This window comes from Myotis yumanensis, unplaced genomic scaffold (assembly GCF_028538775.1).
Source record: "Myotis yumanensis isolate MYYU_CA2020_CCGP unplaced genomic scaffold, mMyoYum1.0.hap1 SCAF_1, whole genome shotgun sequence".
In the NCBI taxonomy this organism is placed as follows: Eukaryota; Metazoa; Chordata; class Mammalia; order Chiroptera; family Vespertilionidae; genus Myotis; species Myotis yumanensis.
Genome location: NW_027223752.1, coordinates 108,234,546 through 108,249,531, shown reverse-complemented (window position 1 = coordinate 108,249,531; position 14,986 = coordinate 108,234,546).

The following is a 14,986-nucleotide window of genomic DNA, read 5'->3' as shown; positions in this document are numbered from 1 at the left end:
TGGTATTTTAATGGGGATTGCATTGAATCTATAGATTGCTTTGGGTAGTATGGACATCTTGATGATGTTGATTCTACCAATCCAAAACACGGTATGTTCTTCCATCTGTTTGTCTTCCTCTATCTCCTTTATCAGTGTACTGTAGTTTTTCGTGTATAGGTCTTTTACCTCCTTAGTCAAGTTTATTTCTAGGTATCTCAATTTTTTTGGTGCAATGGTAAATAAGATTGCTTTTCTAGTCTCTCTTTCTGTAAGTTCATTATTGGTGTATATAATTGCCATAGATTTCTTGGCATTAGTTTTGTATCCTGCTACATTGCCAAATTCATTTATTAAGTTTAATAATTTTTTTGATGAAGTCTTTAGGGTTTTCTATGTACAGTATCATGTCATCTGCAAATAAGGACAGTTTTACTTCTACTTTTCCTATTTCGATGCCTTTTATTTCTTCTTCTTGTCTGATTGCAATGGCTAGTACTTCTAGTACTATGTCAAATAGGAGTGGTGAGAGTGGGCATCCCTGTCTTGTTCCTGTTCTTAAGGGAAATGGTGTTAGTTTTGCCCATTGAGTATGATGTTGGCTGTGGGTTTGTCATATATGGCTTTTATTATGTTGAGGTATGATCCTTCTATTCCCACCTTGCTGAGAGTTTTTATCAAGAAAGGGTGTTGGATTTTGTCAAATGCTTTTTCAGTATTAATTGATATGACTATGTGATTTTTATCTCTCAGTTTGTTTATGTGATGTATCATGTTTATTGATTTGCGGTTATTGTACCATCCTTGCATCCCTGGGATAAATCCTACTTGGTCATGGTGTATGATCTTTCTGATGTACTGCTGGATCCAATTTGCTAGAATTTTGTTGAGGATTTTGGCATCTATGTTCATGAGGGATATTGGCCTGTAATTCTCTTTCATTGTGTTGTCTTTATCTGGTTTTGGTATTAGGGTGATGCTGACTTCATAGAATGAGCTTGGAAGTGTTCCTCCCTCTTGAATTTTTTTGGAATAATCTGAGGAGGATAGGTTTTAGTTCTTCCTTGAATGTTTGGTAAAAATCCTCTGTGAAGCCATCTGGCCCTGGGCTTTAGTTTGCTGGAAGCTTTTTGATGACTGCTTCAATTTCTTCCATAGTTATTGGCCTATTGAGATTTTTAGATTCTTCCTGATTGAGTTTTGGAATGATGTATTTTTCTAGGAATATGTCCATTTCCTCCAGGTTGTCTAGTTTGTTGGAGTAGAGTTCTCCATAGTATTTTTTAACATTCTTTTGTATTTTTGTGGGGTCTGTTCTTATATTGCCTCTTTCATTTCTGATTTTGTTTATTTGGTTCCTCTCTCTTTGCTTCTTAGTGAGCCTGGCTAGAGATTCATCAATCTTGTTTATCCTTTCAAAGAACCAGCTCTTGGTTTCATTGATCTTTTGTATTATTTTTTTGGTCTCTATGTCATTCATTTCTGCTCTGATCTTTATTATCTTCTTCCTTTTGCTATCTCTGGGCTTTTCTTGTTGCTCTCTTTCTAATTCTTTGAGTTGTAGAGTTAGAGGATTTATTAGCATTTTTTCTTGTTTTTTGAGGTAGACCTATAGAGCTATAAACTTCCCTCTCAGTACTGCTTTCACTGTGTCACGTAGATTTTGGATTGTTGTGCTTTCATTGTCATTAGTTTCCAGGATGTTTTTAATTTCTTCTTTGATATCTTTGGTAACCCAATCATTGTTTAATAGCATGCTTTTAAGTGTTTGAGTATTTTGGGTTGTTTTTATTGTAGTTTATTTCTAATATTATGCCATTGTGTTCTGAGAAAATGCTTGATATGATTTCAATCTTCTTGAATTTGGGGAGACTTTGCTTGTGACCCAATATGTGGTCTATTTTTGGAAATGTCCCATGTGCACTTGAGAAGAACGTATATTCCATGGCTTTGGGGTGAAATGTTCTGAAGATGTCAATTTAGTCCATTTGATCTAGTGAGTCATTTAGGATTGCTGTATCTCTGCTGATTTTTTGTCTAGAGGATTCATTCAGTGATGTCAGTGGTGTATTAAAGTCCCCTACTATGATTGTATTGTTGTCGATCTCTCCCTTGGTATCTTCCAGGATGTCTTTTTTTTTATGTATTTGGGTGCTCCTGCATTGGGTGCATATATGTTTATCAGGGTTATATCTTCTTGTTGTATTGATGCCCTTAGTATTATGAAGTGGCCTTCTTTATCTCTTGTTATGGCCTTCACTTTGAGGTCTATTTTGTCAGGTATAAGTATTGCTACCCCAGTTTTTTTTTCATTTCCATTTTCCTGAAAGATCTTTTTTCCATCCCTTCACTTTCAGTCTGTATGAGTCCCTTATTCCTAGGTGGGTCTCTTGTAGATAGCATATATATGGGTCATGCTTTTTTATGCATTCAGCCACTCAATGTCTTTTGATTGGAGCATTTAGTCCATTTACATTTAAAGTTATTATTGAAAGGTACTTGTTTGTAGCCATTTCTATTTTTTGTGCCTGTTTTCTTTCTTAGCTTTTTATTTCTTCTTTTTACACCAGTCTCTTTAGCATTTCTTGCTTTACTGGCTTGGTGGTGATAAACTCCCTTAACCTTTTTTTTGTCTGTGAAGCTTCTTATTTCATCTTTAATTTTGAATGATAGCCTTGCTGGATAGAGTATTCTTGGATTTAGTCCCTTGCTTTGCATTACTTTGTAAATTTCCTTCCATTCTTTTCTGGCCTGACGTGTTTCTGTTGAGAAATAATTTGATAATGTGATGGGAGATCCCCTATATGTAACTTTCTATCTCTCCCTTGCAACCTTTAAGATTCTCTCTTTGTCCTTAACATTTGCCATTGTAATTATGATGTGTCTTGGAGTGGGTCTTTTCAGGTTCATCTTGTTTGTGACTCTCTGTGCTTGTGTGACTTTGTTCTTATCCACCTCAGGGAAGTTTTCTGACATTATTACTTCAAATAGGTTTTCTAACCCTTGTTCCTCTTCCTGTTGATCTGGCACCCCTATTATTCTCATGTTGCTTAGTTTCATGTTGTCCCATAGCTCCCTTAGGCTCTCCTCCTGTCTTTTAATTTTTTTCTCCAATTGCAGTTCAGTTTGTGTGTGTTTTGCTTCCTGTCTTCTAATTCGCTAATTCGGTCCTCCACTTCTCCTAGTCTACTGTTGAAACTTTCCATGATGTTTTTTTATTGCAGCTATATCACTCTTCATTTCTTCTTGATTCTTACATAAGTTATTAATTTTTTCATCCATTTCTTCTTGATTCTTACATAATTTGTTGATTTTTTCCTCCATCAGGTTTATGAACTGTATGACCCTTATTCTGAATTCTTTTTCTGACATGTTGCATCTTCTGTTTCACTTAGCTGCTTTTCTGGCAATCTTCCTTTTCTTTCCTTTGGGGGTTTCTTTGTCTTCCTCTTTTTTGGTCTCACCGATTGATCTAGATCAGGGGTGGGCAACCTTTTTGTGAGTGCGTGCCAAAACCAGCAAAATCCTGACTCAAAATTCTTCTGCGTGCGAACCCTAATTTTTTGAGAAGATGTTACACCTACTTGATATCTCTTAAGGTATACGTATGTGAAGAACCTTGAAGAAATAATAAAATTCACTCGAGCGACAAAAACACAGTATATGATGATGAAAAATACATTTATTTTTTAATGTATACATGTACACTGATAGTCCGACAGAAAACTTAATGACTCCATTTGATATTATCAGTGGGAGTTTTGCTGCTGCATCACTGATGACAGAGATTTTACATCAGGTTTATATTTCGTGACCTTCAGAGATATGCACGAGCTACTACTTTCATCCATCAGGCTACTCCTATTATGAGACTTAACAAAATTCATCACTGAGAACAAAGATTCACAAACGTATGTGGATAAAAACATGGAGAGTAACACTGTTGCAAAGTTTTTTAAACAGAAAAAATTTTCTGGAATGGCATTCCAAGTCCTCAATAGTTCGTTTTTGACACTTCTCTCTGGTACTCCTGTCTCTAATCGCTTTTTTTCAATGTTTTCCAAATCAGCTCTAAGGTCAATAAATTTCTGCTTCCAAATTGAGCTACTCTGAAATTCAATCAACTGCATTTCAAAGTCAACCATGTCTATCCATGAAAACATTTGTAAGTTTAGTTCCTCCAGTTTCATGCTGTCTGGAAACCTCATGAATTTTGCTGTCTCTTCCAGTTCTCTGAATTTTGCAAATCTTGAGAAGAATTGCTCAATAGTTGACTCGATGATGTTTAAAAACAGCTTTTGAAGGCTTTGACAGTCTGTTTTGTCATGTTTTGGGAGGTCTTTGATGTTTCTCTTGAGTTTTGGGAAATATCTAAATCTCTCACCATCCACATCCCTCTTAAAGACTTCTAGTTTCTTTTCAAAAGTCTTTCTGTAACCAAACATAACATCAAGTGTCTTGCCAGTTCCTTGTAATTTAACATTTAAGTCATTCAAATGTTCACAAAAATTGTAAATGGAAGATTATAAGAGAGGGTTTCGCGTGCCAGCGAAAGTTACTGGTGTGCCATGTTTGGCACACATGCCTGGGGTTGCCCACCCCTGATCTAGATGTTGAGTTGTGCAGGGGCTGCTCCTTGGGTGGCAGTGGCTCCTTGAGTTGTGGTTGCTCCTCGGGTGGTCGTGGAAGTGGCTGCTCCTCAGTTGGCAGAGGCTCCTCTGGTGGGTGCTGTTCTTAGCAGTGGTGTCTCCTTTGGCTGGTGGGGGAGGCTACTCACACAGCTGCTGTTCCTTGGACAGGGGTGGGCTGATCACGAGGCTGCTGCTTCTTGGATTGGGGTGGGCTGAGCGTGGCTACTGCTCCTTGGACAGGGCGGGCTGTTCACGTGGCTGCTGCTCCTTGGATTGGGGCTGGCTGCACACTGCTGCTGTTCCTCAGATGGGGCAGGCCGCTTGTGAGCCTGCCTCTTCTTGGACAGGGGCAGGTTGCTTACTGGGCTACTGCTCCTTGTACAGGTATGGGCTGCTCACACAGCTGCTGCTCACACAGCTGCTGCTCATTGGACAGGTGCAGGCTGCATGTGGCTGCTGCTCCTCAGACCAGTGCAAACTGTGCAGGGCTGCTGCTCCTGGCAGGCTGCTCGTGCGGCTGCTCCTCCTTGGACTGGGCAGGCTGCTTGCATGGTTGCTGCTCCTCGGATGGGGAAGTGGGCCACTCACATAGCTGCTGCTCCTTGTACAGAGGCAGGTCACGTGAGGCTGCTGCTCTTAGGCCTGGGGCAGGCTGCTCGCGGGGCTGCTGCTCCTTGGACAGAGCAGGCTGCTCATGTGTTTGCTGCTTGCGTGGTTGCAGTGCTCTGGGCTTTCTCCAGGGATCCTCTGCCCTTCCTGGCTGCAAACTGTCTCCCAGCTGAGTCTCCTTTGCCAATTCGGGTTGGATGTCATTCATTTCAGCTGCTCATTCTATCTGCTCTGGGACAAGGCTCGGGATGTCCATCTATTCTGCTGCCATTTTGTCTCTCTTATCAGGTACTCTTAACTGCCCCAATTGCAGCTAAACTATCAGGACATACCCCATGGTTGCACCTTTCCAGATTAAAACCCATCCCAGGAACACCTCCATCACATGAGCTGGAGTCCCCTAAGTATTACAGCCACCAGGTCAGGCCCACCAGACTATGCCTTAACCACATCCCAGAGGAAGAGGACTAATTAGTGAGTACCCCTACATACATGTACCCACTATGTACTGACCCTAGCAACCCTGACTTCACTGTAAGTCCATCTCCTCTTCCTATACAAATCCTCTAGGTTCTAGCTTCTGTCCCCACTCCCTTTGCATCAGGATTCTTACCTTCCTATGGAACTCCCTTCTACAAGGGGACTTCAATTACTCATGGGATGAGATTTTCTTCTTTCTAGGTCTCGAACATACCCTTTCCCCACCTTGGGACGATCCAAACCCTGGAAGTGGGGATTAGCTCTCCTCATCATATTCCAACCCTCCTCTCTTATTCCCATAAGGAACTTTCCCACCTCCACTCATCTCGAACAAACATTTAACCTTACTCATTCCCTCCTAAATCAAACCAATTCAATCTTAGCAAGGAATCACTGCTCTGACTTTCCCTCTCCTCTTCAGTGTATACCACCATCCCTATACCAATCAAGAGATGGAATCAGGCAAAAATCACTCTAGCTTATAAAAAGGAAAAGGGAACTACATTTTTCAAACAGGCAGACACCCTCTAGGTAATTATCCTATAGCCCAGGCAAATCAAGCCTCCCTTCTTTTCTGTACTTATATTCAATCTCTTTCTAAGGTAACTTCTTCCTCCCTCCTGGTCACAGGTCCTATCACTCTACACACTCCACTAATCACCCAAGATCCTTTATGCTTTATAAGGTCACAGGGCAATATAACAATAGGCCATCTCCCATCATCATCTTGCAACACCACAGTTAAGCTAGAACTATCAAATGGCCATTGGTCCCAATGGGTTGACTACCAGGTCTTCCCGGAAGCCAATGGTTATTTCCTATAGCCAGTCCATTTTATTTCTTATCCAACCATCAAGGCCCGAGGCTTCAACTGTTCCTTTCCTTCCCTTACTCTTTTCCCTTGGATAACAGCCCAATCTAGCATTCCCTCCTACTTTCACTGCAATAAATTCTCAACCATTTATCTGTCATTCCTTATTGGTAGCACCATGGTGACTATTCTCTCAGCTTGGAGCACAGAACCGGAGAAAAGGAACCTCATACCCTTTAGTCCATCTCTTCTCCCTACACCTTTCAGCTTGTCTCCATGATCAGGGATTCTTCTTCCTCTGTGGGGAGAACACATATATCTGTCTCCCCACCAACTGGACAGGAACCTGTACCCGCATTTATCTCTCACCCAATGTAGATGTACCTCCAATAATAAGTCTTTACCTGTCCCCATAACCCACCATATCCGACACAAAAGGGCAGTTCAGATAATCCCTCTCCTAATAACCCTTGGTATCACAGCAAAGGTTGGAACTGGCATAGCGGGCCTAACCACTGTTCTATCCTATTTTGAAATCCTGTCTCAGGACCTACAAGAAAGCTCTGGATGTCTAGCAAGGGGAAAAACTGGGAAAACAAGAACCTCACCCCCAGGGTAACCTATCCTTCCTTTTCATATCAGTAGTCAGGCAATTTAGACCCCTGATCTTTTCCTCCCTGAAGACAACATCGAGGCCTCAGTTCTATTTTAGCTCCAGGCCCAGAAAAGCAGCAAAACCATACAAGTGATGCTGTGGCAGCCTCAGGACCAGCTTTTACTTCCCAATTCACTCAACATGACCGCTTTCGAGCCTTCACCATCCAGTCTCTTGGGGAAATCATGCTGCTGCGACCCCTTGTCCAGCTGACTACTATCGAAGTCCATTGCCCTGTGATCTCAACATCCTCTCTCAGCAGGAAGTAACTACGAAAGATATAACCTTTGTCCCTATTCCATAAAAAAAAAAAAGGCTGGAATATTAGGTGTGATCAAATAATTGAATCAATACCCCCTCCCCTGGGAACTGACCTTTAGGCCACTTCAAATGGACAAACCACTTGCTTAGACCACTTCCACTTGCTACGACCATTATCTCTTTCCTCTGGAATTTCCCAAAATCCGAACTTGCACAGAGAATTCTCCACTTAGAGTCCTTTAAAAACCTCTGACTCCCCATCTTTGGGGGCTGGCACCATTTTGGGGCTCAGCCTCATCTGGTTTTCCAAATGACCTAATAAATTCACAATTCTTTACCCCATTTGGCCTTGTGCATTCCTCCTTCGGTGACCCTAACAGTTTAAGAAATTATCTAAACAGATGGTTGCAAAGCTATCATACTGATGATATTTCCAGCAGAGGAATGGCACAATTAAAATTATTATTTTTGCATTATAATGAAAATTGATTATTTAAAAGAAAGCAGAGACTGATTTTTCAACTCTGAGTTTGCAAAGGGTTAGTACAGAAAACGCGTCTTTCCTATTGGCCTATTTGTCTTCCCTACAAATTATTTGTTTTCCCATAAATGCCCCTTCTCCCCCCTGATTTTGTCATACTGAGATGGTATATAAGCTTCAAATTCTAACTGCTTTCTTGAGTAACAATTTTCTGTGAACGCTTATGTGAATAAAAATGTATCTTTTCTTGCTAATTTGCCTTTTGTCCATTTAATTTGCAGACCTTCAATACCAAACCTAAGAAGTTAGAGGAAAAGTTTTTCCTCCCTGACAAACCAAACTCAAAAATCTCAAAAAAGTCACCCAGACCAGGATGCTATGAAACTGTGGAGGTGGTATTCTCCCTGCACCGCAGTCATTTCAGCTTTGTCTTCTCAACACGGTATGGATGATATTTTCAGAGTTAGCTCTTGACTTTGCATTTCAAAAACTAGTGAGAAACTTCTTCTTATATGATAAGAAGACTTCCATGCAGCAGCAATATTACTATTCCTCTGGAAATTACAGAAAAATTCATTTTAGTCAGGAAATAAGTCTTTAAAATATTTGAAAAAGATTTGTTTCAGAAATAAAAAGCTTTAATTTGTGATATGTGAAAGCTGTTGTAAGTTGAGAGTATTGGCTGAAAAGGATAGAATTTTTGATTAGCTCCCAAATAGAGATAGAGTTATGTGTCTTGATTTGGAAGGCATTGCCTGCCCTATACAATACAATTATGCTTCAAACAATTAGTTTGAAGTCTGAGTATAGCTTTTCCCTCACAAACTCAGATCACAACATATTGCCTAAATTGAACTCATAAAAACACTTGTGGCTATATCAGAGTTCATTATGTAATTTGCATAGCCCAACCAGCTGCTTCATCTGCCCCTGAGTGCTAATATAGTGTCAAATAGCAGGCAGCTTGTCCGTAGTGAGGGGCCCTGACCCTGTCCTGTTCTGAGGGACCCAGGAACAGATGTGTGTCTTGGTTTCCTGGAAACTGGTTCCTCAATTCTGTGACAATAATTTGTAAATCATTCTTCTGCCTTTTTGATTAAATTAAAATGATAACCCTGATTCTGTTTATCTCTGTAATAAGATACTGTGAAAGCAACATGCAGTCAAGAAAGTTGGACTAGTTCCAGAGCTACTGATTGGTGCTTCCATCAGAGGAATGGTACAGTTAAAATAATAATTATTTTTGCATTATAATGAAAATTGGGTATTTAAAAGAAAGCTGGACTACTTTTTTCAACTCTGAGTTTGCAAAAGGTTAGTACAGAAAACGTAAAGACACGGTTGCTGATAGTCTTAGATTTAACAGGCATCTATAGAGCAAATAATAAAATTGATTACAAGACTTTAATTAATAAGAAAAATATGAAGAATTAATGTTATGCTTTGAAATGACATGATTATGATCAGTTGTAAGAGTCAAGCCAACTCCACTAGGTATGCTAAAATTATTTTACAAAAATTATTTTAAAAATCTTCCAAGTATTTTAAATGGTGCAAGTTTTATTAACTTAATTTACAGATACAATAAAGACAATACAAACAATGTTAAGAGCAGTTATGTGGCAGGAAATGATATAATACAGATAAGGAAAATGAAATTATGGTCTTGTAAGATTCAATCTCAGGTTCCTTAGAGAATCGGCTCTAGGACTAGCTATCAGGCCTCAGGGATGATGAAATTGCTCTTGAGGGGCTGTACTGCATGGAAACCAAAATGACAGCAGGCTTCGATAATTCAATTATAGGGAAGGCTGAGTATGATGACTTTGTTTCCAGTAGAGCACAAGAGTTCTGGTTGGTGTCTTAATTGCTATTTTAAAATAATTAAGATAACTAAAAAAAAATTCAAACAGCTTCCTTCATATTTGTTCAAAAAGCAAAGTCAAATGTAAGAATTTGGCACTTAATACAAAAGATGCATTGTTTGGGGAAACATTGGAAGATAGGTTATTAAAGGCTGGAATAATACCAAGGAGGCTCCAAAAGAGAAAGGGAAAGCATGAGAAATCAATAGGCAGTAATGAGCAGAGACCAATAGCACCAAGGTGTGCTGGACACAATGGTTCTTTTCTCCTCCCAGAACATTTGAGATTCTAATGAGAACAACTCTATCCTGCTCACACTATAGCCCAGTCAGGAATGTGACTTTCAGCAAGAATGAACAATGACAGCAAGTTTTCTACAAATAAATCTAATGGGCAGTCAATTCGACTCCTGCTAAATTCCCAAGATTCACAGTAAGGTCTGTTTCTGAACAGGAAAGCTCAAGCCTCCTGTGTATGCAATGTCCTCTTTAATGTCCCCCTCTTCCCTCCCACCCCAATTTCCCAACTATTTTAGTAGATTAAAAGAAGAGAAGCAAATTGTATTGGTCAGTGTGGCTCATGTCTCCCAATTAAAGACATCTGGATTTATTGGATTTAGATTGAATTTGACTAACTTGTTTAAATGCCAAGCAGACACATCACCACTGTGTCCCTGGAAACATGGAATCTCCTAAGCTTTCTCTACCCTCTGCCTATGAATAAAGAGGGCTTGGGCAGGGCGGGTAGAGAGCCCATCTACTCCTAGAGCTCCTGCCATGTATTTGCTTCTGTGGCATGAATCATTATAGAGGCAAGAAGCTTATAACATTGCAACATTAGCACTGCTTTCCTTTTCCAGGAGTCTCTTGTCAGTCAAATGAATGGATTGTTCATTACAGGAATTTACCAACAAGATCCATCACTTCTTCAATGGAAACAGTTTGTGCCTTAAAATTGCCCTTAGTCCTAAAACCTTCACCTCACTCTTGTCACAAACTCTGGACTGTCTTATTATAATTCTTACTTCTAATCAAGGTTCTGATTTGAAAAACTCACCTATAAACCAGCCTTCAAATTTTCCATAAGGTCCAGTCTTGCCCTTTTTCCCTAAGAGCCTACCAGATCTCTCTGGAGGCCATGTTCTCCCTCCCCACAGAAAGCAGTAAGGTTAGCTTTGTCTCATCAAGAAGTCTTGTTGGCGACCAGGGATATACCCACAAATAAATGACAGTAAGTGTTGGAGCTGGAATTCAATACCAACTTCCTCCGACTTTAATGCCTATTCTTACCTTAACAGCTACATATAGTGCTTCTCCTGAGTGGTACTGGGATTAGGACTTCTGGAAGAGGTTTGAACAAAAATAAAGCTTTGTGAACAAAAAGCAAGCACAAAACCTCTAGAGTTAAAGCAGCACCTGAAAGTTATTCCACCCAGGTAATTTTCTGTTGCATTAGACTCAAGTCTGTGTGATTATGTAACAGAAAAATGACTCTGCAAAATAACTGAAATTGTCTCATCTAACAAGTAAACTACATGAGAAAATAGTGAATTCCTTTTAAATGAATACCTTATAAAGAAATAGAAGGAAGAAGTAGATACATATAGGTCCCACTTTTATTTTTTGCTCACAAATATGCTTTCTCAATAATGTCTTACCAGCTCTTCACTTTAAAAGACATTGCTGTTCTTTTTGTTTGTATTCTTTTTTTTCTGTCTTGTACAATTACAGAGTAAATTAGATTGGGTACCAGAATATGCATTATGCTATTCACCTCAGTGTAAGCTGTAGTTAGGTTTGTAAGAAATTTCTATTGTAATTCCAAGTTTCACTACATTGAAACTTTCCAAAACATTATTTTTTGGGGATAAGAGTTTCCTTGCTTCTTTTTCCTTCTGAATATATATATATATTGGAACATAAGAAAAAGATTGTCTGCAGCTGCTTCTGAGTTATTGGTAAATTAAATCAAAGAGGCTATTTCCATTGTAGAATACTTTATAGTCTCTGAACGGCAACAAAAGTTATCCCAAAGTAAAGCCTCGTAGCACTTAGAATTATGTAAAAGGCAAATTTATTACTATTTTCTGTTTTCTAGGTGAAGAAAACAAAACAACAATACCTCATTAAGATAATAAAAGCAAATGACTAATTCAGTAAATTCAAACACTCAACCACTGCAAAAAGGAAACATGCTTCATTTATTGACAAATATTAACTAAGCATCTACTTAGTGTCAGTTGCTATTAGGCCTTACATTTATTTTCTCTATTGTCTCCATAGACTAGATACTGCTTTTCAGATGAAAATACTGAAGCCTAAGTGACAAATTAGAACTTCTAGGTAAAATTAATATTTTACTAAATTAATCTAAACTAATTAATTTTATTCATTCAATGAACATTTATTAAGCACCTAATATGTCCCATTGGGACTACAAAGGTGAGAAAGGAAGACATGGTTCCAGCCCTAACAGGCCTTACAAGCATTTCAGCTGTTGGGTCTGAGTATTTATACACTGAAAATGTTTATTGCATCTAATTCTATACTTGGTTCTGTGCAAGATACAGTCTTATCTGGGCAGGTGAGGGGACAGGAAACCTTACATGATATAGTGAAAGAACAATTAATATTGTGAAAAGAATGGTAATGATAATCAGCACAGCTATTCAGATTCCAGATATGTTGAAATAGCAGCATTCGAAAGACATGAATTGCAGTAAGGCTGTGGCTGACTAGAAAGCATGATGTTAATTTTAGAGCTGGATGCAATTGTAAAGGTGGATAATTTAGTTTTATTTTTAAAGTCTACTTCTAGATGTCCATACATGCCCTTTAGATGTCCTACATGATGGGGGCAGAATGTGGACAGAAAAAAAGGGACAAAATGAAGGAAGGCTCTCTTCTCTATTCAATAAGAACAATTCTATTGTCTGTTTTCTGTATTAATTTCTAATATTATTGGAAGAAAGGAGTCTACTACAAAACATACTATTTCAAAATGATTTATCTGGTTTAAATGAATCCTATGAAACCCTTATATCTTTGTTATTATTTCCTTTTGTTTTGAATTAAATTCAAAAAAGGAATAATTAGATTAGTGAATGGTTAAGACAAGAATTTCAGATGTGATCATAATTAATGCAAATTATCATCCTAGAGATCTTACTCCAGAATTAATTTCAATATTTAAGAAGCCAAGAGGGTCATACAGTTCAAGAGCCATGGGTTTATGCACTTCATTCATAAGGAATTTCAAATTAGAGATGGGATTATAAGATAAAATTTTATTTAGGGAAGACCTTGGAAGAAGAAACTCCTCATACAAAGGAGGGCATCCCACACTTGCAAATCACTGGACCCAAGATAATCATCTGTCTTGTTCAAAAGCACTGAAGAAACAAGCCTGATCACCTTTCTTCCTTTTCTAGAGAAAATCGTTCACCATGTGAATCAAAGACATTCTGGATCAGAAACTCCTCTGGTTTGATAACATATTTCATAAAACTATGTTATCAAACCCATGTATAAAATATCCAGGACTAAGGGGCAATTTACCAAGATTAGGAAAGTTCAATACATACCTATCAACAATTAAATCTAAAAATCAAAATAAACAAACAGAAATCTAATAAACAAAATAAACTGGTGAATAAAATAGAACCAGAGGCATGGAAACATGAATAGACTGATGAATCTCAGAGGGAAGGAGGAAGGAGTAGGGGAGAGAGATTAACCGAAGATCTTATATGGGTGTATGCATTATCTATGGACACAGACAATAGGGTGGTGAAGGCCTAGGATGGGGCAGGAATGGGGGGGGGGGGGAATAGGGGGAGAAAAAGGGGATATCTGTAATAATCTCAACCATAAAGATTTAAAGAAAAGATTAAGAAAGTTCTTTAATAATCTAAGCCCAGATGTTTAGAAGAAACCACACTCTTTAAGAGACACTGGCCCTTTAAGAGGGAGCATACTACTTCCTACAGCACTCTGCAGCTTTGGAAATGACCACTAACCCTTTCTCAACATACACAATGTCTAAAACCACATCTGTGCCTATGACTAGTGGGTACCATCATTCTGCTTATGGGTAATGTGCTCTCTATGCCAGATCTGGACCACCCAAAATGGTTAGAAATAAGAGATAAGAACCCTTAAGGGAAAAACCAGAGAGTCATCACTATCTGAGTCCTTGGTGCCGAGTACTTAGAATCAAATAAATATTAATAGAATAAATTAATTAGTGCTCAGGAGTATTACAGATCCAGGAAGTGCTATACAGAAGATGAAGGTTGTGGTGGGACAGAGAGACAGAATAAACAATCAAGGGAACTGCAGCTCATACAATGCACTAAACACAAGGACCTGGAAAATGAGACAAAGCTCATCTCCCATGGGAAGTCTCTCATATACCATACTGTGTGGGTAAAAGCTATAAGTGGCTTCCCTGGTCTTAGCCTGTCTATGCACTGACAAATTGATTCCATACATGGAATAAACCCCCTGTTTGGGCCACTTGAGTAACATAAACTTCCACCCGAATCTAGTGGTAATTTATAAAGTTGTTTTTATCCAAAGATATCATCTAGGTTCCATATGGTTTAATAGACTATCCTTAGATTTGGCAAAGCAATATGAAACAGGCTGAACAACACTTATAAAAAATTTGGATTAGAGTCAGCCCTGTAAATAGGCTTTCATTTATGTAATGGGATTAGAGATGTAAAGAGGACCCCTTATAAAGAACATATCTCCCCCAACCTCTGTTATGTATTCTGAGTGGTCATTACTAATCAGCAAGGTGAAATGGAATTAGCAGTGGATTTGCCATCAAACCTACCTCATTTGAATCCCAGATTTTCCACTTATGAGCTGTATGACCTTGGCCATATTCCTTACCTGTCCAAACCTCAATATGGAACATTTGAGAATAATTCTTATTTAGTAGGGTTATTATGAAGTTTAAGCAAGAGAGTTTGAGAAGGACTTGACCCACGTTGTTATTGTTATTATTAATTAATCGTCTTGAGATGTGATGACAATTTGGACCACAAAAACCACTATTAAAAGGTTCAAGAGAGGTCAGTACTTGTGCCTCAGTTAGCACCTTAGCCAGGGTTAGTCATTAGTAACCAGGAAGAGGATGCATCATTGAACCAAGAGTGGGGACTGGGAGCCAAAAAAAGATGTTACTGTTTGCTAACTATGTATC